The sequence below is a fragment of the Loxodonta africana genome, chromosome 7 (assembly GCF_030014295.1).
Source record: "Loxodonta africana isolate mLoxAfr1 chromosome 7, mLoxAfr1.hap2, whole genome shotgun sequence".
NCBI classification, from domain to species: domain Eukaryota; kingdom Metazoa; phylum Chordata; class Mammalia; order Proboscidea; family Elephantidae; genus Loxodonta; species Loxodonta africana.
In genome coordinates, this window is record NC_087348.1 from 10,379,888 (window position 1) to 10,406,090 (window position 26,203).

The 26,203-nt window shown below is 44.9% G+C and overlaps 1 long non-coding RNA gene across 2 annotated transcripts in view; it reads right to left on the reverse strand.

The window, feature by feature from the left end:
• The window catches only part of LOC135231624 (uncharacterized), a 43,039-nt gene extending 41,640 nt beyond the window's left edge, over window positions 1–1,399 (reverse strand). Inside the window, exon 1 of one of the 2 annotated variants that reach the window (XR_010322411.1) lies at window positions 781–1,399. This is a non-coding gene — a long non-coding RNA (uncharacterized LOC135231624). The remainder of the gene's footprint in view (window positions 1–780) is intronic. The other variant, XR_010322410.1, reaches the window with a different exon arrangement.
• Window positions 1,400–26,203: the final 24,804 nt, after the last annotated feature.

The following is a 26,203-nucleotide window of genomic DNA, read 5'->3' on the forward strand; positions in this document are numbered from 1 at the left end:
TTCTCTCTCAGCACGGTTCCCCTTTCATTGCTCTCCATGGCCCTTGGATATTTTTGCATGAAACTTCTCTGCCACATCTGAAGTAGGTATTGGGGTCATGCCCTTGTTGGGGTCTTACAGCTTTTGCCACTGGCTTTCTCCTCCCCCAACAAAAACCTGAGAGAATACAAAGAGCCCGCCTGCACACACCTCGCTGAACTGTCCCAGTTTGGCCCTGTGGGTTACCACCAGCCCTCGCCTTCTACCCTCTGCAGGTTTGCAAGTGGCCATGAGACCCCAGCCCCTGGGCCATGTAGATGCCAAGAGAACCGCTTGTAAACAAAGTGACAACCCATGTTGGACAGGGGACTCATCTAACCGCAGGCATGGAAGGGAACTCTATGATCTGAACAAGAACCGACAGGGGGATGCAAACAGGACACGGGAAGAAGGCCTTCAAGAACTCAAAATACACGCACATGACTTCCAGAATTAACAATTCAGTAGGGGAAGTGAAAAGAAGAAAGGCCTCTGAGAACAAAAGCTGTATTTCGGAAGATCAGATGGAAGAGCTTGCTCCCAACAGAGAGCAAAAACACAAAGACAAGAAATCACCAAGAAAAGGATAAGAGGCTGGGAGATCAGATCCAGGACCCTAAATTGTGAGTAATAGGATTTCTAAAAGGAGGAAAACGAACAAAAAGAGATGGAGTCATTTAGGAAATAGTAGAGATGAAGAGAGATGTGAATCTCCAGCTTCGAAAGGGCTCCAGGCAGGAGCAATGAATAAAAAATACACACCTGGATGCAGCCCAGTGAGATGCCTGAAGTCTCCTGAGAGAGACGTAGTCACAGGAGCTTCCAGACAGGAAAGCCCCAGGAAGAGAGAAGCAGACTTTTTATCTGCTTCCTGTCCCGGGAAGCGAGAAGGAAGGAAACCAGTTTACAGACGAATAAGAGAAGGAGAAGAGACTCAGGCCCCAGCCAGGCAGCTAGAGAAAGGCTCCTTTGTGTAGAAGTCAGCAAGAATCCCACACATGTGACCAAGTCGCACATAACACAAAGTAGCCTGTCGTGGAGCCGACTCCAAACGTACAACAGAATGAAACACTGCCTGGTCCTGGCTATTATCCTCCGAATCGCTGGCATGTTCAAGTCCATCCTTGTGACTATTGTGGCAATCCATCTTACTGAGGGTCTCCCATGCCCTCGTTGGCCCTATACTTCACCAAATATGATGTCTTCCTCTAGCAATTGATCCCTCCTAATGATGTGTCCAAAGCAAGTAAGTCAGATAATGTTCTGTTATGATCCACACAAGGTTTTCACTGGCTAATTTTTGGAAGTAGATTATCAGGCCTTTCTTCCTAGTCTTAGTCTGGAAACTCTGCTGAAACCTGTCCACCAAGGGTGACCCTGTTGGTATTTGGAATACCTATGATGTAGCTTCCAGCATCACAGCAATATGCAAGCCACCACAGTATCACAAACTGACAGACAGGTGGTAGGAGAAGTACTCTAACAAGCTGAAAATTGTATCAGAACAAAAGTCTTAAAAGAATGGGAGACAGAGAGTATAAGAAGCTGCGACGACTGGTAAAGCCTGTTTATAAAAAACAGTTAAATGGGTGATAGTGTGCTAAGGGCTATACTATACCCACTCCTCACTTATTGACACGGTTAAGTTCCAAAGGCCAGGTCATTATGCAAAAATTGGCATTACATGAAAATGGAGGATTACCACATCGGATTAAAAAATGAAGGATGACTACATCATCACATAACTGCCAAATTACATCGTTACATAACTGCCAAACCACTGAGAATCATGGCCCAGCCACACTGACACATAACCTACCCACATAACCAGCCAACATTACCCTCTCCTTGCACCTCAGGATTCTGTTACTGCCAGACATACATCGTTAATATGCAAAATAGACAATAAATTTTTTACTATTGTCGTAAATGCAGAGTGTCGGACAACAAGAGAGTCGATAAGTGAGGAGTAGGTGTACAATTATTTAGGAGGGATTATTGGAACCCAAGAAGCATATTACAAGAGGAAACTTAATGATAAACAGCCTGAGACTGGAAACCAGGAGTTGAGTTGGGAAAGCAGCAGGGGAGTGAGAGAGGAAGTAAAAGTTCTCAGTTGGGATGGTGTGGGCAGAGTGGACAAGTAAAATGGTAGGGGCTAGTGTATTTTTCATATTTAATTTGAATATGGTAATAGAGAATTAGAGGTTTGAGTTAACCACCAGTAGAATGAGGGAAGCACGGTAAACTTCCAAATCAGGAATGGGGGTGGTTGTTCAAGCCAGTAAAAGAGAAGAAAGGAAAAATAAGACAACAAAGTAAAAGAATTGGAATGAACGTAGCATTCCAACCCCTTGAAGAGGGCCTCACTGCTTGCTGGAAAGCAAAATGCATTTTCCAGATACCCTCACACTCGGGTCTGCACATGACCTAGCTTCTGCCAAGTGGCCGCGCCTGAGCAAGATTTGAGCGCCAAAGAGAAGCCAGGCCCTGCTTCTGCTGGCACACGTGGTTGGTGGTTGGCACTGGATGTTCTACAGCAGGAGTGGGGGCCCCAGGGCCCAGGCAAGAGGCAGACATACAGCGTCCACCCGCTGGCCTGAATCATGGCCACACCGCGCTGTCCTGGCCCCTGTGTCCCAGCAAAGGTGGTGAGGCCCTGGGCCAGCACCTGGGGCAGTGGCGAGCTAGAGCTCAGCAGCCTTTGCCGTGTACACAGCACACCCTCTGTCTAGTTTGCCACAGGCCCCCTCGCTCCCTATTTCCTCACACCTGGCCCAGGTCACTCCGCTATATCACCCGCCTGGCCATTTCCAGCACTGGAGTTTGAGACCCCTGCTCTGCAGGGTCCCTGAATCTCTATCAGCCCTGCAGTGAGTGGGTGTCTTTTTTTTTTTCTTTAACTTTCAGTGTTGGGGAGCTCACAACCCTCTTTGAAACCATAGAGAAATGTGAAATCACGGAGGGGTATAGAAGACAGAGAGCCAATGACAAAATCAAGGGGGAACGTCAAGAGGAAGAAGAGGAGCCCCCAGTCAGGAGCCATAGAAGGAGCCTGAGACCAGAGAGGAAACACCCCAAAGGCCAAGAGAAGGCATTGCTTCTAGAAGGAGGGGATGGCAGCAGACACTGCAGCAGGGACAAAGGAGAGGGGGGCCGAGCAAGGACCCTGCACTCATCAGCTGGAGGACAGACATGACCTTCCAGAAAACTGCTTCCACAGCACAATAGACAAAGAAGCCAGATTGCAAAGGCTTTTCTCTTAAAGACCAGAAGCAACTCCCAGAGCTGCAGGAAGGCTGACTAGATGTACTTCTGGCTTTGTCCCCGGGTGCTAGCTGTGTACACCTCGTACGGAACACAGAAAATAGCTTCTCTGTTCCTTTCAGAAATGCCCCGAAAACTGGGCCATCTCCTCCATTTCCCCAGGTTGCTACATTCTGGTTTGCTCCACATTCTTTGGTACAAAAGAGACTAAAGGCACAGGATTAGGGTTGGGAGATTGCCGAGAAAAAGAACAGTTTGGTTTCCATAGCTATGGAATCATTGCTCCCTAAATACGTGGGTCTACCATATCTTTTCTGGGGAAATCCCAGGAGAACAAGCCAAAATCCTGCTCAGACTCATCCAATCCCACTTCCACCGGATATCTGAGCCCCTTGGGCAGCCAGGACACCAGTAGAACCAAATGTAAGTCAAGACACCCACCATCCAGTCCAGTCTTGGCAAATGTAGAGAAATACAACTGATTTTATGGATCATGACTTTATATATATATATATATATAACACAACAAAATGTTGCCCAGTCTTGCACCATCTTCATGGCCCATTTAACCATGTTTGAGTCCATTGATGTGACTATTGCGTCAATCCACCTCGTTGAGGGTTTCCCACCCGTCTGTCAGTTAATTGTAATGTGGCGGCTTGTGTCTTGCTGGGATGCTGGAAGCTATGCCACCGGTATTTCACATATCAGCAGGGTCACCCATAGTGGACAGGTTTCAGCAGAGCTTCCAGACTAGGACAGACTAGGAGGAAAGGCCTGGCTATCTACTTCCAAAAACTAGCCAGTGAAAACCCTGTGTATAACAACTTCCAGTAGCTGCCGGCAATCTTGGGGTTCCTGGGCCCATCACGGGTCTGCCTCCATTATCACATAGCATCCGTCTTCCCCCTGTGTCTGTGTCTGTCCTGCTCTTTTTATGAGACACCACTCAGAAGTGATCAGGCTTAGGACCCATCCTTGCGGCATGACCTTCCTAACATAACAAAAGAAAGCCCTGTTCCCAAACACCAAAAAAATCAAACCAAACCCCCAGAGTAGAACGGTCCCATAGGGTTTCCAAGGAGCAGCTGGTGGATTCAAACTGCCAACCTTTTGGTCAGCAGCTGAGTTTTTAACCATTGAACCACCAGGACTCCATTTCCAAACAAGAAAGGTACAGACGTTAGGATTTTGACATAACTTTGGGCGGGGGGGACACAATTTAGTCCATGACAAGGGACAACAGGATAACCAGGGACAGCAGAGGCCAGCGTCTCAGAGAGAATCCCAGGAGCCACCTCACAGGCCTATCATCACGGCCATGTGGCATGAGCAGCTATTGCCTGGTACAGTCACAGACCTGGTGGCACCTGAGGCAAAAGGCTAGGGCCTTTTACTTCACAGTCCGCACAAGCTCTAGGTCTCCTGGACCATCTCTGGAACCCAATGAGTTTGGGAGAAGGCGCGTGGCTGCAGGGAGAGCCCTGTCTCCCTGACTACTTCAGCCGTAGTTCACAGGCTTCTCATCAGATGGCTCCTTTTCCTTACAAGAGAAGCCCAGGGCTTTGGGAAGCCAGACAGACAGCTGTGTGAGCCGTCAACACACCTGCCCTAACACCATCCTGAAGTCAGAGGTTCTGGAAGCTGCGCCTGGCTGAGGACTCTTGACCTGAGAGCCCTCCCTCCACTGCCTGTTTCTTGGCTGAAAGCTGCTTGCTAGGCTCGAGGCCACACTTTCCACATCATCTGTGTGGAAAACCTGTTTCTCTCTGCTGCCAGCAGACCTAATTGCTGAGTTAATTGGCAATGTGTTGTTAGGTGAAAAAGAGCAAGTCATAAAACCGTATTTATAGTTTGCCATTTTCTTGAGGAGAGGAAAATGTGTGTAAGAGACAGAGAGCACGTGTGTCTCTGCGTGAACATAAATATACTTAGGAAGCAAGTCCACAGCAGTGGCTCTCAACTGGGGCAATTTTGTCCCCCCTCCCGCAGTGGTGAAAGCACTGGACTGCTAACCAAAAGGTCAATGCTTCAAACCCACCAGCCACTTGTGGAAGAAAGATATGGCAGTCTGCTTCCACTTACAGCCTTGGAAACCCTATGGAGCAGTTCTATAGGGTCCTACAGGGTCACTATGAGTGGAAATCAACTTGACAGCAGTAGATATGGTTTTTTTTGCTTCCCCAGGGGACACTTGGCATCGTCTGGAGACATTTTTGGTTGTCACAACTGGGGGAGAGGGGTTGCTATTAGCATCTACTGGGTAGAGGCCGGGGATGCTGCTAAACATCCTACAATACACAGGACAGCCCACCACTACAAAGAATTACCAGTAACCAGCGGAGCCTGAGTCAGTTCTGACTCGTGGCAACCCTGTGTGTTTTACAGTAGAACTGTGCCCCATAAGGTTTTTAATGGTTGGTTTTCTGGAAGTAGATCACCAGGCTTTTCTTCTGAGGTACCTCTTGGTGGACTTGACCTGCCAACTTTTTGGTTGGCAGCTGGCAGCTAAGCAACCATTTGCGCCGCCCAGGGACTCCCAACAGGGAATGATCCGGCCCCAAATGTCAATAGCGTCACAGTTGAGAAACCCTGATCTGGAGCAGTGGTTCCCAAAGTAGGGCCCTTAGACCGGCACCATCAGAGTCATGTCGGAATCTGCTAGAAACACAGATCCTTAGTCCAGCCCAGACCCACTGGAGCGGACACTCTGGGAGTGGGCTGCAGTCTGGGTTTCCAACAAGCCCTCCCAGTGATTTTCACTTACATTCTCATCTTGTCACCATCCCATCTGAGGAGTGCTTGTCCAAGGATGTACATGTTTTCTCTCTGGATGGTGGGAAAGTGACTTCTATGTTTCCCTTTTTCTCTGTTTTCTCAAATTTCCATATTTAAGGAGGTAAGACCTTTGTGATCAAACAAAATATCTAAGAAGAGTCTTAATGAATCAGTGATAGTAAAGTCTCTTTGTCAGCTGAGAACAGAAGGTTTCTTGTACAATGAAAAAAACACAATAAAACCTATGAAAGCCAGAACCTGTGTAAGGTGGAAACCTGTCAGAGAAGGAAAACTCGAATATTCTCCACTGTTAGAGAGCAACAGAAAAATGGTAAGACCGCACCCTGTCGAAGGTGGAAAACTTGTGAGACCTGGGGAAACAAGGCAGTTCCATCGAATGCCGGCTCTCACAGGTTTCACTGTATAGGCTTTGGAGCCAGAAGGATTAGAATGTAAATCCTATCCTGCACCAGGGAAGAGTCAAAAGCTCCGCAGCCACCACTCCACTGCCCAGGCAGCTACTGCACCCAGCACTTATCGGAACGTGCATTACAGACCTTGCCTAGACCAATCAGAACCAAAGCAAAACCAGCCAATCAGAACTCAGAAATGCCCTGACTGCCGTGGCCCCAAGCACACTGTTGTCTGTTTGAGCCACAATCAGAACTTGGGCACCACATTGGCGTATGACTCCTGCTGACCCTTTATACACATTTTGGGTTAACTAACTAACCAGCTGCCATCAAGTCAATTCTGACTCATGGTGACCCCAGGTAGATAATAAAATAACATGGTTATTCCCATCACCAGAACATCTCCCAGCAGGAGGGGACCTGGCAAGGACAGAAAGTCTGAGTCAGGTTTTACAAGCAGACAGCAGGGAGTACTTTGGATGACCTTGGGCAAGTGACTCAACCTCACTGGGCCTCCATCCCACATCTGCAGACTGAGCATGATGGACACATCCAGCTCATGAATTCTTGTGAGAATTATGATATGACATGTCTACAGCTCTACACCGGCCCTGTGCGGTGTCTGAAACATAGTAAAAGTGCTCATTGAATAGTGGCCTCAGGCAGGTGCTGTACTGTAACCTGGCTCACTCTGAAGCCACCTAGTCATTGGCTACATGGTCACTGCTTGTTTCCTATCTGGAGGATTCGGGACTCAGGCCTGACAGTCCTCATCATGAGATCAGGCAGGGTCCTCAATCTAGAATTCGCACAGGTGGAGGCCCAGGGCAGGTCTCTGAGTAAAGGCCTTTGAGGAGTCTACATTAACTTTATCCAAAGAATTTGATCCTTGTCCTCAGTTCATGAGAGATAATCTCAAAGAAAAAAGAAAACTTGAAATTCATGTGTCTTTGATAAGAACTCCAAGACGACACCTAACTAAGGTTATGCAGGTGAAGTAATGAGATGACTGTGGGGTGAGGGCTGGCCAGGCCAGAAAGACCCACCATGTGATAGTTCATGATCACCTCCTATCAACTGACTTCACAGAAAAGGATTACATAATGAGTCCCCCAATAAAAGCTCTAGACACGGAAGCTCCATGGATATCCTGCAGGGGTAGAGGGAACTCCTGAATTTGTAGCCAGCAGGTCAGAAGTGAGGGAGTCCAGGGATTCTCAGAGCTTGCAGTGGACATCTTGAGGGAGTAGTCGGAAAACTCTGAATTTGTAGCTAGCAGGTCAGAAGTGAGGGTGCTCTGAGGACTCCCAAGCTAGCAGCTGGTATCTGAGGTCTTGGGCAGACTTGGCAGTCTGCAGGACTGTACCTTTTAACTTGTGGGTTTGACCTAGCTCTAGGTGGTTAGGGTAAGAGGAAAAAGTGCTGCATATAGAGTTGGTGTCAGAAATGAAAAATAGGTATTTTGATTTATGTTGATTTTTATCCCCATAGTTGGTGCCAGAAAAAGTAGATTTGATTGATCCACATAGGCTCCTTGTTCCTGGAAGCTTGTAAAAACGGCATGGGGCAGTGTCTGACCTCCTCTAACTTCACAAGGGGGAAAGAGAATCAAGCTCAACAGCCCAAGGCTGATTCCTGTGAGGCAGGAGTCAGACATGCCTCCTCTCTCCACCATCTTTACCAATTCTGACACCAACCATCCCTCCCACAACACTCATTACTTCTCTGCTGGGTTTGATAATTCATTGCAATGGCCACACAGAACTCATAGACTATACACACAGTTATGGGATTTATTAGGGAAGTAACAGGCTACAATTCATGCTCAAGAATGCTCAGGATACAGTTCTTCCATGAGGACAGCCTCTTCCTAGTCGTGCTCACAGGCACACCTCTCCTTGGCCCTCAGTCTCTGCCCAAAGGCACTCAGCTTTCTCACTCCATGGGCTGAGAAGTCCACTGTGCCATCTCCTACAGGTCTCTCCTTCCTTGGCGATAGTGGGCACCTCTCCTTCCTGCCTCTGGGATGGCTCAACTCAAGCCCAGCAGGATCGCAATGCTAACCAACCCCTCAGGTGGGCCACAATTACCCTATCACATATCTCCGCCCAACCATTTGGGTGGAAATTACAAGACCATGGCTAGAAAGGTCACACAAAAGTGATCCATCACACCACAGAGCTTGAGGGAAGAAAATGTTCTATGTAGTCCTTACCCCAGAACTAGGCACTTCTCATGGCCTGAGAAGATTGGGGTCAAGGGGATGTGCCCTTGAGAGGGTACTCTGACTCCATGAAGGGGAGGGAATCTACAAGGCCATGTCAGAGGAAGCTGGGCCCAGAAGAGGGAGCAGTCACCCCCACAGGCTCTCCAAGCCCCATTGTCTCCTTCCCTTGGGACCCATCTTGGTGCCTGCTCAAGTGTCTAAGCTGACTTAGAAGGTGACAGCATCTGGCTTTTAGAAGGACAAAGAAATAATGGTCTTCAGAGGGCCCAGTGATGATTACCTTGTGATTTCCTTGGAAACCAAGTCTCCTGCCCACATTCTTCAGATGTCTTCTTCTCTGTCTCCATCGCTCTCTCCTGCCTTGTTCTGGGCCACAGATCAGAGAAGGGTCAGGTCATTGCTTTAAAAGTGGGGTCATCAGTGGAAAAGAGAGAACCCCACAATTTTCCTGCCTTTCCTCTAGGGACCATATTTCGGGGTAACCAAGTAGCCACCACTCAGTCGTCTGTCAGTTTGTCATACTGTAGTGGCTTGTGTGCTGCTCTGATGCTAGAAGCCACGCAAAGTAAAATTTTGCTGAAGGTCATTCAAAAACAGTTACAGCAGTACATCAACAAGAAACTGCCAGAAATTCAAGCCAGGTTCAGAAGAAGATGTGGAACTAGGAATATCACTGCTGATGTCAGATAGATCTTATCTGAAAGGAGAGAATACCAGAAAGATGTTTACCTGTGTTTTATTGGCTATGCAAAGACATTTGACTGTGTGGTTCATAACAAATTATGGATAATATTGCAAAGAAAGGGAATCCCAGAACACTTAATCGTACTCATGCAGAACTTGTACATAGACCAAGACACAGTCATTCAAATAGAACAAGGGAATGCCACATGGTTTAAAACCAGGAAAGGTGTGTGTCAGGGTTGTATCCTCTCACCACACTTACTGAATCTGTATGCTGAACAAATAATCTGAGAAGTTGGACTATATGAAAACGAACTTGGCATCAAAATTAAAGGAAGACTCATTAACAGTCTGTGGTATGCAGATGACACAACCTTTCTTGCTGTAAGTGAAGAGGACTTGAAGCACTTACTGATGAAGATCAAAGACTACGGCCTTCAGTATGGATTACACCTCAACATAAAGAAAACAAAATTCCTCACAACTGGACCAATAAGCAACATCATGATAAAAGGAGAAAATATTGAAGTTGGACTTCATTTTACTTGGATCTACAATCAACACCCATGGAAGCAGCAGTCAAGAAACCAAACGACATATTGCATTGGGCAAATCTGCTGCAAAAGACCTCTTTAAAGTATTCAAAACCAAAGATGTCACTTTGAGGGACTAAGGATTGCCTGACCCAAGCCATGGCATTTTCAGTCACCTCATACGCATTCAAAAGCTGGACAATGAATAAGAAAGACCAAAGAAGAATTTAAGCCTTTGAATTATAGTATTGGCAAAGAATATTGACTGTATCATGGACTGCCAGAAGAAAGAACAAATCTGTCTAGAAGAAGTACAGCCAGAATGCTCCTTAGAAGAGAGGATGGCAAAACTTCGTTTCACGAACTTTGGGTATGTCATCAGGAGGGATCAGTCCACGGAGACGGACATAATGATTGGTAAAATACAGAGTCAGCGAAAAAGAGGGAGGCCTTCCATGAGATGGATTGACACAGTGGCTGCAACGATGGGCTCAAATATAGCAACGATTGTGAGGATGGCGCAGGACCAGGCAGTGTTTCATTCACTTGTACATAGGGTCACTGTGAGTCGGAACCATCTCGACAGCACCTAACAACAATAAACAACAAGTAGCCCTAATTGTTGAGGAAGAGAATTCCCGCGAACTCCTCCTAGCCATGCGGAGAAATGGTAAATTAGAAAATCACCATCTTGTAACTTCTAATAAAATAATAGGGTCGCTATGAATCGGAATTGACTCGACGGCAACAGGTTTGGGTTTTTTTGTTTTGTTTTGGTAATAAAATAATCAATTTAGGTAATGATCACCCATGGTTGAAACCTTCAGAGGAAAAGTTGATCGGTGCACCAATTAATAACAAAACACTCCAAAACTTGGTGACTAAAAACAACAATTTAATGTTATCTCTCACATTCTTACTCACATTCAAGGTTGACTGACATGAGTTGATTGGGCTCGGCTGGGCATGTCTCATTTGGGGTCTCTCATAGAGTTGAAGTCAGATGGTGGCTGGGGCTGGAGTCATCTGAAGGCTCAACTAGGCAGGATATCCAGGATGGTTTCTTCATTCACATATCTCATGCCTCAGCCAAGATGGCAGGAGCAGTGGGGACTAACTGGGAATTTCTGTCTCTCTTCACATAATCTCCCCACGTGGCTAGCTTGGGCTTCCTCACGGCATGGTGGTCTCAGGCTAGTCAGACTTCTTATGTGGCAGCCAGCTTCCCCCAGAGTGAGTGTTCTGAGAGATTAAGGGGGAAGCTACAAGGCTTCTTATGACCTAGCCTCAGAAATCACATGTTATCACCGTTAACTGCATGCTAGTGGCCAAAAGCAAGTTATAGAGCCAGCGCAGATTCAAGGGAAGGGAAAAACATGAATTCTGGGAGGAGTAGTTCATGGGGGGGGCCATCGTTGGAGACCAACTCCCAAATGAGGAACTTTACAATGGAATGGACAGGCTGTCACCATCAGAACCCACTGATCATTTTCAGCATCACTGTAAGGGGGGACAGCTGACCACGTGTGCCTCCTAAAAGGATGCAACAGGAAGCACCCAGCACCATCATGGAACGTTCTTGTAAAAAGCAAGTTGAACATAATTCTAATTGAGCTCTAATGCTAACTCCCATTTACAGGAGCCAAGAAAATCCCATGGAACAATTCTACTCTGTCACACGTGGGGTCGTCATGAGTAGGAATCAACTCGACAGCAACAGGTTTGGTTGTTCGTTTGTTTGTTTAGTAGGGGAGAGGTAGCAATACTATGATGAAGCAAATGGAAGAGTTAGAATGTGGAAGAATCCTCAGAAGAACTGAGCAGGTTTCTACAATAAGTGGATGACCCTGAAAAATAAAAAAGAAGAAGAAGGAGAATGGAGGAGAAGAAGGGAGGGGATCAGGCCTGGACTGGAAAGGCCATAAGAGACCTAAGGATAAAGCACTGCATGTGGGCTTATTTTGAGTCCAGATTCCCAGGAAACAGCTGTAGTGTAAAAGCTATTTTCAAGACAAACAGGAGAAATTGATTGTGGATTGGGTATTGGGTGATCCCAGGAGATTATTATTTATTCTGCTAGGTGTGATAATAGCTTTATGGTTATGTAAGAATATGACTTTTTTAAAGAAAATATATAGGGATGAAGTGATATGACTGAGGTTTAATTTAAAATAGGAAGGAAGGAAGGGGAAGATAAGAAATAAGGGAGGAAGGAAGGAAGGAGGATAGATGAAGCAAACGGGGCAAAATGGTGGTAATTATCAAATCTGGGTGATGCGGACATGGGCTTCATTGTACTATTCTCTCTACTTGTTTGAAATTGTTAATAATAAAAAGAAAAATGTTAAAGGCGAGCCACAGAGAAGCAGCCTTGTCTCCCCCGCTGCTCCTGACAGTGTGGCCTCAAGCTGGAACAATTTGTCACAGTGAAGCTCAGCTGCCCGGGCTTCACCAAGAACAAATGCAGCCTTTCAAAGTCACCTTTCGCAGAGCCAGGGCCGCATGTCTATGCTGCAGGCTTCCACCCCTCCTATTGTTAACTGGGGGCTCTGCTCTGCAAGAGAGACCACAGATTCCAGCTCCTGACGCCCAGCACCGTCAGGGTCGCCAGTCCCCAGGGCTCTGTCCCTTTTGTGGTGTGACATCGGCATCAAGGAGACTCTGCAGACTACGTGTTGCATCAGGGAAGCAGACAAAGGGAAGAAGGTCATATAAATATATGGCACGTACATGCGCACACACACGCACACACAGGCATACATGAGAGAGAACAAGTATCAGCCATCGCTGTCTTGATATGACAGCCAAGGGCCTTTGGGGGATGGATTGGTAATGGCCAGTCCTCCTTCACGCTGGGTCTTAGCTGCTTCTTCTGTAAAAATAAAGGGGGGCGAGGACAGCTAGATCAGCAGTCCCCACTCCTGGCCCACATCTAAATTTCTTTTCCCTGGGTTTGCAGACTGCCTGGCTCTGAAGGCCCCTGGTCCTAGAGTCTCAGGGCCTGAGTACAGGGTGTCTGTAGCCCCATGAACCTCAGATGGCCTGACTCAGAGCCTCCTGGGAGGTAAAGGAATGTACAAGGAATATTTTTGGCCTGGGAATCAGGATCCCTGGGCTCAACCTCATCTGAGCAACAAATGCTAGGAGAATTCCCACTGCTCTGGGCTCATGTGTAAACCACGAGGGAACTGGGCACTGGGCCAAGGCCCTACTCTGAGATTCTGCTAACTGTAACCTCACCTTTGTATAAAACAAACATTTAGCCCTCATTTTACAGAATTTAAACCAAGGAGCAAAGAGATGTAGAATCATATACCAACAAAATCAATAACAGAGGTGAAATTTAAACTTTCAACCACCGAGATTCCCAGTAATTCATGACTCATTGTCATTTTGTTTTCCTAAATGTCATTTTAATATCAAATAAAAACAATGTCTTGTTGTTGTTAGGTGCTGTCCAGTCGGAATCAACTTGAGGGCAATGTATTTGGTTTGGTTTCTTCTTTTTTGGCTTATCCGTATCTTCTATTCTTCCTACAATAATTATGTAGAGCTGTTTCCATAGAGACTTCAGCACTATTGCTATTTGAGCCAGATTCTTCGCTGCCAGGGGCTGTCCTGTACGTACAAGGTTTTAGCAGCAGCCCTGGCCTCTACCCAATAGTTGCCAGTCTCCAGACATTGCCAAATGTTCTCTAAGAGACAAATTGACCCCCATTTAAGAACCACTGCCCTAAAATATACCTTCTAAGATTAAGGATGCATTGTCAGGGAACTGAAAGAAGACCAGGAGAGAGTCCCGATAGCAATTAACAAGTATTCCTTTCCAAAGTGCCAGGCACCATGCTCCGTACTTCCCAGGTGTCATTTCATTGAATCTTCATAACAACCCAATGATGAGGTGTTGTGATAATCCCCATTCTAGTGAAGTTAAATGACTTATCCAAAGTCACATGACTGTTAAGAAAGAGTGTCTTAAAAACAAAGAACAGAGAGTTTCAAGAAGAAAGAAGCCATCAGCAGTCAAATACTATAAAGGGCTCTTAAAAATGAATATAAACAATACACCAAGAAATTAGATAAGCTAGATAAAATGGATAAATTCCTAGAAAGACACAAACTATGACTGACTCAAGAAGAAATAAAAAATCTTAACAGACATAAATCAAGGAAAGAGATTGAATTAGTAATCAAAAAACTATCCACAAAAGAAAGTCCAGGCCCAAACGATTTCATTGGTGAATTCTACCGACTCTTTAAAGAAAAATTAATACCAATTCTTCACAAACTCTTCCAAAAAATACAAGAGTAGGGAACATTTCCAATTCATTTTATGAGGCCACAATTATCCTGGTACCAAAACCATACAAAAACATTACAAGAAAACAGAACGGACCAATATCTCTTATGAATATAGACACAAAAATTCTCAACAAAATACTAGCAAACTAAATCCAGCAACATCTACAAAGGATTATATACCATGACCGAATGGGATTTATTCCAGAAATGCAAGATTGATTTAACCTCTGAAAATCAATTAATGCAATACACCATAAAGTAGAAGTAGAACATCTACTGAGATGACCACATGATCACCTCAATAAATGCACAAAAAGCCATTGACAAAATTCACCACCTCTTCATGACAAAAACACTCAAACTAAGAAGAGAGTTTTCTCGATCAGATAAAGGACATCTGTGAAAAACCCACACTCAACGGCACTGGTTTACTGGGTTTTAACATCATATTAATGGTGAAAGACTGAACGTTTTCCCCTTAAGAACAGGAACAAGACAAGGATGTCCACTCTTACCCCTTCTTTTCAACATTATACTGGAAGTTCTAGCCAGGGCAATTAGGCAAGAAAATAAAAAGTTATCTAGGCTGGAAAGAAAGAAGTAAAACTATCTCTATTTGCAGATGACATGATCTTATATATAAAAATTCCTAGGAAATTCACTTGAAGACCATTAAAGCAAACAAATTCAGCAAGGTTGCAGAATACAAAATCAGAATACAAAAATCAATTGCATTTCTATACTATAGCTTGTAATGAACGATCTGAAAATGAAATTTAAAAAATAATTTCATTTACAATAGCATCAAAAAAAAATACCTAGGAATAAATTTGATAAAAGAAACATAAACTAATACTCTGAAAAACTATAAAACATTGTTGAAAGAAATTAAAGAAGACCTAAATATGGAAAGACATCCCATGTTCATGGATCAGAAGATTTAATAATATGAAAATGGCAATACTCCCCAAGTTGATTCACAGATTCTATATAATCCCTGTAAAATCTCAGCTGGCATCTCTGCAGAAGTTTTTGCTAATCCTAAAACTTATAGGGAAATGCAAGAGACACAGAATAGCCAAAACAATCTTGAAAAAAAAAAGAACAAGGTTGGAGAACACATAGTTCCTGATTTCAGAGCTTGCTACAAAGTGCAGTAATCAAGACAGTGTGCTAGTGGCATTAGAATAGACACATAGATCAATGGGTTAGAACTGAGAGTTCAGAAATAAACCCTTACATTTGTGGTCAATAGATTTTCTCCAAGGGTACCAATACAGTTCAACTGAGGAAAAGAATAGTCTTTTCAACAAATAGTTCAGGCACAACTGAATAGCCACATACAAAAGAATGAAGTTGGATGTCTACTCACACCATATACAAAAATTTACTCAAAATGGATCAAAGATTCAAATGTAAGAGCTAAAATTATTAAACTCTTAAAAGAAAACATAGATAAATGTAAATATCATAACCTTAGATTAGGCACACACACGTATATATCTCAAATATATGCACCTAATTGTATAAGATAAATTGGAAGCATAGACATCTAAGGGTGCCTAGGTGGTGAGGTTTTAGGCAAAGGTGTGGAAAAATTCATTTTTCCTCCATTTTTTCTAATGTTGCTACAAGTACAAAAAAATTGTAAAGAGGCTTTTGTTTTTCCTTTTTTTTTAATACACCTTCTAGTGTCTTGTGTGCACTGGTTATAATGCGAAGGCATTGGAGAAACCCTATCTAGTGTCTTACTGAGAGGGAGGCAGACAACCCCTTTGAGTGTGAATTACCCCTGACAGCACAGGGGCTCCCTCTAGTAGCATCAGTCTGGTTTCCTCAGCATCTCTCACAAACCATCTTTCAGGGGGAGGTCACTCCAGTTCATCCCATCAATTTCCCGCTGACTCTAATAAGCTCCTCTTTCAGCGGGTAACACTGTCTGAACTGGTCCCCAGGTTCCAAGATACACCCTCACCTCCTCCCCAAAGGCCAGAGATTCCCAGAAGGGCCAGCTTAGGGCTAGAACTGGGAGAGATCAGCTCTTCCAAGAATACACCGGCACCCTTCTTTTCTCCTGGACTTCCAGATGAGACCATCCATTCACTGAGCAGTAACTCCCAGCCACCTGGAGTAACTTCCCAGGCCTTTCCTGAGACTGACTGCATTTAACTTCTATCCTCACTTAGCCTGGCCCTCATCCTATACAATTCTTCCTTTTACTTACTTGGGAAGCATGTCCTTCAAATTTCAGTATACTCCTCTCTCCTAAAAATCAAGATGTTTCTCTGACTGAGAGTGGAGGGACCCTCGAAGACATGGCCCCAGACTCTCTGTTAGCCCAGAACTGAAATCATTCCTGAAGCCAACTCTTCAGACAAGGATTAAACTGGACTATAAGACATAAAATGATACTTGTGAAGAGAGTGCTTCTTAGCTCAAGTAGATACATGAGACTAAATGGGCAGCTCCTGTCCAGAGGCGAGATGAGAAGGCATAAAGGGACAGGAGCTGGTTGAATGGACATGGGAAATCCAGGGTGAAAAGAAAGAGTGTGCTGTCACATTATACAGAGAGCAACTAGGGTCACATAACAATGTGTGTATAAATTTTTGTATGAGAACTAACTTAAACTGTAAACTTTCCCTTAAAGCACAAAAAATTATTAAAAAAAGAAAAACAACTGATAGTATTTGTTGCCAATGTTGGAACTTTCAAGCAATAATGAGAAATATGGAAAAATGTGTATCCATTACTCTGAGCTTGACAGCTTCTCAATACTTAAAGATGTTTCTAATGAGATGGGTAGTGATAATAACAAATATAATTTTTTCTGATATTGTATAATGCAATGCACCCGTGTATGAAAGATCGGTATAACTCCGTGTACCAATATTTTCCAAATGACCAATATATACCCTTTGCTGTTGAGTTGATTCTGACTCATGGTGACCCTATAGGACAGAGTAAAACTGCCCCGTGGTGTTTCCAAGGAGTGGCTGGAGGATTCCAACTGTCGTCCTTTTGGTTAGCAGCCAAGCTCTTAACCACTGTGCCACCAGGGCTCCAAATGACCAATGCATGATGTTATAAAATCAGGCAGAGGTAAAAGATCCATTCAAAATACAGGACTGACCAGCATAACATAGTACAAGAAATTCATTGATATATTTCCAGATTTCACATTGCAATTAACTTTTAGGAAATTAACACTTCTCAAGTTTTGATGTAGTATCAGAAAAAGCATATTCCTCATATCTATCTGCAGCTGAATTTTCTCCATGGACTTCAATCTAACTGCTTATTGAAGCAAATCAATGCGGAAGCAGATACGAGGATCCTGCCCCCTTGATGTTAACCTTGATATTAAAGAGATTTGTAAAATTGTATGCCACTCTTCACACTAATTTTTTCACAAAAATATGTAGTTTTTTATAAACATGTAATGGGTTCTTTGTGAAGTATGCATAAATTAATAAATATTAAAAAAAAAGAAATCAAGGTATTGCTAGATAGTAACAAATTCTAATTACTGAGCACCTACAATTTACCAAGCCTTTGCTCAGCAGCTGATAGATATCTTCTTGTGCAACCCTTAAACAACATCCCTGGGAAGTGAATGCTTTCATAGATCCACAGATCTTCCTCCAAAAGCCCTGGCACCAGATATATTTCCGAAATCAGGTTTCTTCACATTTTAGAAAAGCAGTGTGGTGCATTCATTGTGTATTATGTAACACCCCCAGCAGCCTGTAATCAAACATATTAATATTTCCATAGCAAAAATGTACGAATATTCACATTGAGGGAAATAAAGACTATAAATAGCCTCTCATCTGTTCAGGTTAGGTTTGGTGGAGCTGAGTCTCTAGCCAGTTCTGTCTGCTTTGGGGCCTCTGCCCTCTCCCTTTCCATGGACCCCTCCCCAGACACACATCCTTGAAACTTCAGCCACATCCTTCCCCACGTCCATCTTTCCATACAAAAGCCCATCTCTGCCATAATCTATGGCCCCAACACATGTACTTCAGCCCAGCCCAGGGGGACTGAAGATGTTTGGTGTTTGACGCTCATCTGTTAATATCCCTCTGAAAACCCCCTGCCTTAGAAGACTCTTTACGTCCACAAACCCTGTTCAGGCTGAGCAGTGGGCCAAACGGGTACTGGTGTGATCTCTTAGAAAAGGAAATACTGCCTTGCCCCCCTCCCCAGGAAAGCAGCTCAGATCCCCTGATCACACTCTAGGTTTTACCCCTTCTGGGAAAACAGGAGGCCAGACTTGGCAGGGAAGACCCTGTTTTGAGTCCCAAATCTGCCATCAGCATCCTTGCCCCAGAACCTGCTATGGTTCTACCTTTTATTTCCCATGACCTCTTTCTCAGACTGGCCTTAAGAGAACAGATTTATGAATCCCAATAGGAGCCTTGTCTACCTAGGCTATGTGCCTCTGCAGAGCCCACTTTATTCATTCATTTAGAGAATATTTATTGGACACCCATTATGTGCCAGGTAATGTCTCAAGAACACTGTTCCTAGTGCTCTAAAATCACTCGGATTTTAGCAGTGAGTAAAACAGACAAGATTCCTGCCCAAATGAGTTTACATTCTAATGTCGGTGACATAATAAACAAATAAATAGATGTATAGTATAATGTCAGGCGGTGAAAAGTGCTGTGAAGAAAAATAAACAGGGTCAGAGCATAAAGAGAGAACAGGGATGCTATTTTAGATAGTCAGGGACAGCCTCTCTCCAGAGGTGACATTTAAGTGGCAACCTGAATTAAGCAAGAAAGCAAGCCATGAGAACACCCATAAGAAGTGCATCACAAACAGACAGAAAAGCAAATTCAAATGTTCTGAGTAAGAAATTGACTTGCAAATTTGAGGAAGGGGGAGGATGGGGCACAAAGGAGTCACTGACCCATTGCAATTCTAATATCCCACTAGGAACTTCAACTGTTAGTCAAAGTCTGGTAGTCTTTGAGGAGGTTGTATGTGAGGACTTAAAGGAAAATGTTACTGGAAACCTGAGGAAAGAGATCCTTATTATATAGTTCCAGAAAGTTTAGCAGCACTGTTACCTATAAAAAAAAATGGAAAGTAGAAAATGTACTTAATAAACTAGGTGATCTAGCTAAGGTGATTTCCAGGCACAGTATTAATGTTGCCACCTCATTTCTTCTTGACTGTTTTAGTAAAATTATACAGGAGAGAAATAAACTAAAGTAAGAACTGTTAAACATAAAGGAGTCAGAACTTTCTGGATTTGAAAATCCCCAGCTTCAGATGACAAATGATACTCAAATTAAGAAATAGTTTCCAGGAAAAGATAAGATTCAGGGCACTATCAGGAAAACATGGTCTAAAGATGAAGCCAAGAATGTGACTATAAAATCTTACTATGTCCTCAGAAAATCTAAGGAGATGCATCAGAAAACCATTCAATTAAATAAGGCTTCTGAGAAGCTTAAAGGTATTATCCCTCATCAATCTCAACAGAACCCCAAGGCACAGAACGGCTTTCTCAACAATATCTAATTGGAGCAAACGCCAATAAAGTTCATAGGAGACCCACAAACTTTTTACAAGAATTTTACTGGCAGAAACACTGCCAGCTTGGACTGAAAGGGACAGAGATAGTACAAAATGGATTCCCAAACTTCTATAGGCAGGAAGAAGGCTTAGAAAAACAATCACCTGCTTAATTAAGCTACCTTTCATAGAAAAAGAAAGGTAGCTTAGAAAGAAAAATCAAGAGTCCATAGAGCAATCCAAGAGCTACAGAGAATTCTTTCCAGCTCTCAAGTCCTAATGAAGGGAATTCCAATATGTGTCCTGCTAGGTTTCACAACTTCTATTGACCAGCGACTCCTGTTGATTCCTTTTTTGAATGAAAAGTGTCTATAATGGTAATCTTATGCCTCTCCCACTATTGTATGTTAGGGAATGAGGGAGCAGAAAACTGGCTGTTTCTTTAGCTCACAGGTCTTCAGATAAAGAGAAACTACTCAAGAAACTGTGCTTGAAGATCTTTACACAAAGAGTCTCATCTATGTTTGGACCTGATTTAGATGATGAGATGCTAGAAATTGAGCTGTAATAGGATGAGAATTTTGGGACCTTAGAAGGAAGTATTCACATGTGGGAGATTCCTCTCCCCCCCCCATACTATAAGCCATATCTCTCCTAGATGGTCCCCAATGATCCCCACCTCCTTGTGTTCGTGCCCTTGTGTAGTTCCTTCCTACACTGAATAAGGAAGATCTGTGTCACAAATAGGATATTGTAGAAATGATGATTGTGACTTTTGAGGGTAGGTCATACAAGACACTTTGGCTTTTACCTCTCTCTTGAATCACTTACTCTGGGAGAAGACAGCCTCCATGTTACAAGGACACTCAACCACCTGTATAGAGATGTTCACATGGTGAGGACCAGAGAGGCCTCCTGCCAACAATCAGCATCAATGCCCCCTCCTTGTTAGCAACCTATCTTGGAAGCAAATCCTCCAGCACAGTCAAGCCTACCGATGATCGCATCCATGGCTGACGTCTTGGCTATAACCTCATGAGAAACCCCAAATCTGAACCATCTAGCTAAGCTGCCCCTGAATTCCTGACACACAAAAGCTCTGTAAGATAATAAGTATTTATTGTTGTTTTAAGCCACTAAGTTTTTGAATATTTGTTATGCCACCATAGATAATACAGATGAGCATCCATCCTTTGCTTAAACACTTTCAGGATCAGAGAATCCATTTATTCATTCAGCAATCGGTTATTGAGCATCTACTCTGTTCCAGCCAAATAGCCACCGCCACCCCCCATGGGAGTATTATGTCTCCACTGCCATCGATGACAGGCTTGGTCATGTGACTAAGAAGCTTTACAGCCATTGCATGGTTCTGCCATCACTCTTTTCCCTCTGCCTCAAGAACAGCAATTTCCTCGCTGCTCCTTCAGCCTGAATCCTAGAATGGAGAGGACATGGAAGAGGGCACAGCCACTGCAGGCAACAGGCAACATTAGCAAGAGCAAGTCTTTGTTATCACAAGTCACTGAGTGTGGGCAGTTGCTTGCTATTCAACATAACCCAGCAAAAGCTGATTGATACACACAGTCACTGCATCCATGCCTCATGGGATGCTGTTTTCTGAGGCTTCTTTATCCTCATTTCTCTCCTCAGAATGCTCCCTGGTTCATCACTGCTCCTCAGAACGCAGCTCCCAGTGCTCAACATGACAGAGCTTGACACATCCAGAGCACAGCGGCCTCTTTCCTCTCAGATTTAGGTGTCACACGATCACTCCACAGTTCCCTGAAATTTGGGAAACTAGGCTCTCTGGCAACTTTACAGTCTGGAACAGTAATTCCCAAATAAGTAGAAAAGAATGTCTCTGGGGACCAAAAACGACACCATGAGCCCACACTCTGAAGCTTGGGAGCTTGACTGTTAGGACAGCATTTTCACCTCTCAGAGCCTGATTAAACTTCTTAACCTACAGACTAATGAGCTTGGTGAGACAGTTGCTAAGCCCACAGCAGATTTAAAAGTGCATGTTAGAAGAGAAAAATAGAAATGCCAGGCAACCAGGCAGGCTCAAAGAAAGAAACTATAGATGACTGGATGCCAAACAGTGTCAGGCACGATCCATTTCACAACCACTCTCTAAGATTGGTATTAATGTGCCTGTTTTACAGAAGATGAAACTGAGGCTCAGAAAGGTTAATTACTTTCCAAACATCACAAACTTATCAATAAGAATTCAAACAGGCAAATAGGTACTATATGAACAGTGGAGCCCTGATGCTGATTTTGACACTGGGGCTGTTTGTGAATAAAGCAGAGAAAACCAGTGGGAAGGAAGAGACTGGTGAGAAAAGAGGGTGGCAGGAGATTTTCTATGGAGCAAAGGCCCAAGTGAGGAGGGCATTATATAACAGCTGCATCTCGCCGGAGGGGTTCTGGGGTGCTGAAGAGCCAGGCACAGTGGAGCAGTGCCACTCCGGGAGCCCAGGGAACCCAGGAAAACCAACCCTACCTCAGGGGATGCTCCCCATTACTGTTCTCTTCCAGACACCCACGCCCAGCCTGGCTGAGGACCTGACCACAGCCACACAGTGCCTGGGCTTACACGGGCCTGGAAGCCTGTGTGTTGAGTCTAAGATTCTGAACCAATTGAGACATATATGGACATATGCTAAGACAGAGATCCACTGCTGGATTTATTGCTTGGGAAGCTGGACTGGAACACTCATCTCCCCTGAATTGAAATTATCAGTGAGGCCCAGGCCAAGAAGCTGGACACCTACAGGTCCCCCAACAAGGGGTCTCCTCAGGGAGCTGTACTATGGGGGAGAGAACAGGTGCTACCTACAGGCAGGAAGGTCTGAGAGAGACAGAGACAAGAAACTGGTGATGTCCCATTCCAGACCCTTCTTCAGCCTCAGCTATCACTTGAGTCCTGTTCTCTCCTGAGGAGCCCCAGGTGTTCCTCCAGGGAAGTGTGGTGGATTCATGTTCCCTCTAAGGAGAGGTGAAGCCCGGAGCACAAACGTTCCCCCGACACTGTGGTGGACACAGACAGAAGGAGGAGAGAGCCCAAAGAACCTAACTAAGACCGAAACCACCCTGGGATTTTGGAAGCCTTGATGAACCCCCATCCCCAAGGTTGATTTAAATTATTGTTTTATCATAATGTTGTTTAAATGTGGACAAACATAAAAGCTAAACTTATAGTTCTTACAGAACTTTAAACAAAAACAAACATAGAAATTGTGATGGTTAAGGTTGTGTGTCAATTTGGCTGGGCCATGATTCTCAGTGATTTGGCAGTTATATAATGATATAGTTTGGTGGTTATGTAACGACGCAATTTGGCAGTTATCTACTGAGGTAGTTATCCTCCATTTTGTGATATAATGTAATCACTTCCATGATGTGATCTGATGTGAGCAGTCAATCAGTTGTTAAAGGAGTTTCCTTGGGGGTGTGGCCTGCATCCAATAGATATGGATGTTCTGGCCAAACTCACTGGCTTTTGCTCACTCTAGATCCTGTATCTGGCTTAACATCATCTGACCTCCAGTTCTTGGTACTTGAGCCATCGGTCTGCCATATTGCCTGCTGATCTTGGGGTTTGTCAGCCTCCAAAGACTGTGAGCCAGCAGCCTGCCATCTGACCTGCCGATCTTGGGTTCATCAGCCCCTGCAGCTATGTGAATCAGGAGAAGCCTGCCATCTGACACCCGACCCACGAACGTAAGACTTGCTAGTCCCTACAACCGCATGAGCCATAGGCTTCACTGGTTTTGCTTCTCTAGAGAGCCCAGCCTAATGCAAACAAAACTAAACAACCAGAAAAATCCAAACAGCACTAAATTAACGTAAGTCATGATGTTGTTTTGCTGAAACTCAATCACCAGTTGCTCAGTGATAGCTCCAGGCTCCACTGATTGGCCCACCACGTTTCTCCTCCACTGGAACTGCTGCCCAATGCGTCCTTCCCATATAGCCTGCCTCCACTCTGTGCCCGCTCACCTGAGACACTCAGTACTCCAATGAGATCACAAACATACCTGCAGACACAAAACTACATGGCAATACTGATTCCACGTGTGGTCATCCAGGTGAGCTCAAGTGGGGTGTTTAAGTTATTAAAACCGAACCAGTTGCCATCAAGTTGATTCAACTCGTGACAACCCCGTGTGTTGCAGAGTAGAGAGCTGCTCCATAGGGTTTTCACAGTTGCAATCTTTCAGAAACAGATCGCCAGGCCTTTCTTCTGAGGCACTTCTGAGTGGCTTCAAAATTGCCAACCTTTCTGTTAGTAGCCAAGTGCTTAAAAATTTGCACCACCCAGGGACTCCATTTAATTTATTACTGACGTGAAATCCCAAGTTTTAAGAATTGGTATTAGAAATTCGTGGATCCTGAAAATATGTCTGAGGACTCCAAGTTAGAAACCCTGAGTTGGTCAGATGTAGCATAAAGACCCAAGTCCCTGGGTGGCACAAACAGTTAAGCGGTAGACTATTAGCCGAAAGGTTGGTGGTTGAAACCCATCCAGAGGCACCTCGGAAGACAGGCCTGGAGATCTGCTTCTGAAAGATGACAGCCTTAAAAACTTGTACACGTGAGGTTGCCATGAGTGACAGCAACTGACAACGACAGAACACAGACCTTCTAGAATGGATAAGTTTGCTGTGGCTTTTCTCAGAAGTTAATGTACTCAAGTTACAAATGTCAACAATCGACTTTATGGTGGGTAGGGCTGCGCCTCTGCAGATCATGCGTCTTTAGGAGAAATGTGTCTTTTCTAAATCTAGATTCCCGGCCTAACCTCAAGGGGCTATTGGTCCTGCCTTGCCAGCCTCCTCACTCCCCTGGTCCAGGCACCCTCCATCCTCCAGCTGGCTGTTTCATACCTTCTCTACTCTCTTTACTCTCCCCCCAGGGGTTCCTGCGTGATGCAAATGGTTAATAGCTCAACTACTAGCTAAAAGGTTGACAGTTGGAGCCCACCCAGAGGCGTCCTGAGACAGGCCTGGAGGCCTTGAAAACTCTATGGAGCAGTCAGTTCTACCCCGCACAGAGGGACTCGCCTCTCACCAGGAGAACTCGTCATGAGCCAGAATAGACTACACATCAGCTAACAACAACCATTCTCTCTTCAACCCCTGAGTCTCCTCCCCACCCAACCCCAGGCTGATGAACTTGCTTCCCTTTACACTGGCCACCTGCCCTTTTGGGGAACAGACCTTCAGCCTTCTCTCCTCCCTGCAGAGGGTCTGTCCAGGCTCTTACCTCTATGCCTCTCTCCTTGGGCACCAGAGCCTGTCCCCTTCTTGGGCTCAAGGGCATCATTTCCGACAGGCCTCCTCCTGCCTCATAATGTATTTCCTCTCTGCTCAAGTGTCCCCTTCAGCTCCTCATTCTCTTACCTGAAATTTTAAAATCTCTCTCGATCACACTTGCTCTTCAAATGCCATCTCGTTCCGCTCCTCCATTCACAGCAGACCCGCCTGAGCCCCTGAAGTGCAGGCTCTCCTTCTCCGCGCCTACTCTTCCCATCCTCTCTAAACCCTCTCCAGCAGGCTCTCAGCCCGAACGGCTCTTGTCAAGGTCGCCCCGATCTCCGCATTGCCGAGTCAATTGGCAGTCCTGTCTTGTTCCACCCAGCAGACTCCATGTGGGTGCTCACTCCTCTTCCTTAAACACCCGCCCTGAGCCTCCAGGTCACCATGCTTACCTGGCCTCCTCCTCCTCCTCCTCACTGGCTACCTCCCCAGTCTCCTTCCTCATTGTCCAGCCTCTGCAGCCTCAGTCCTTGCACCCCTCCATCCACACCTGCTCCCTGGAGCTCTCACCTGCCTCATGGTTTTAAATGCCACCACACACTGGTCACATCCAAGTTTACACCTCCAGCCCAGGCCTCCCCGGACCCCTGACTGATAGTCAACTGCCAGCTTGAAGTCTCCCCTTAGAGTAAAAGCCAAATCCTTCCCATGGCCTACAAGCCTTACACAATGTAGCTACCCGTCCCAGTCCACCTCTTTTCACAGCTTTCCCTGGTTCACTGTCCAGCCACGCCAGGCTCTGCTGTCCCTCAAGGTTACCAGGTACCTCCTTCCCCTGTTCTTTGTTGTTGCTGTTTCCCCTTCCTGGACGCTCTTCCCCAGAAGCCTGTATCATCAACATCTGGGAGGGTGCTCAGCACAGAGAACACACCCAACAAATATTTGTCGAATGAATGGAGACATTCTAGTTCATCTAGGCCCATATACAGTAAAACCTGTGAAAGCCGGAAGTCGTATAAGGCAAAAACCTGTCAGAGAAGGAAAACTCAAATATTTTCCACTAAAACAAGGGATTGAAAAGTGGTAATACTGCACCCTGTAAAAGGCGGAAAACTTGTGAGACCGGAAAAACAAGGTAGTCCTATCGAGTTCCGGATCTCACAGGTTTCACTGTATCCGTATTTG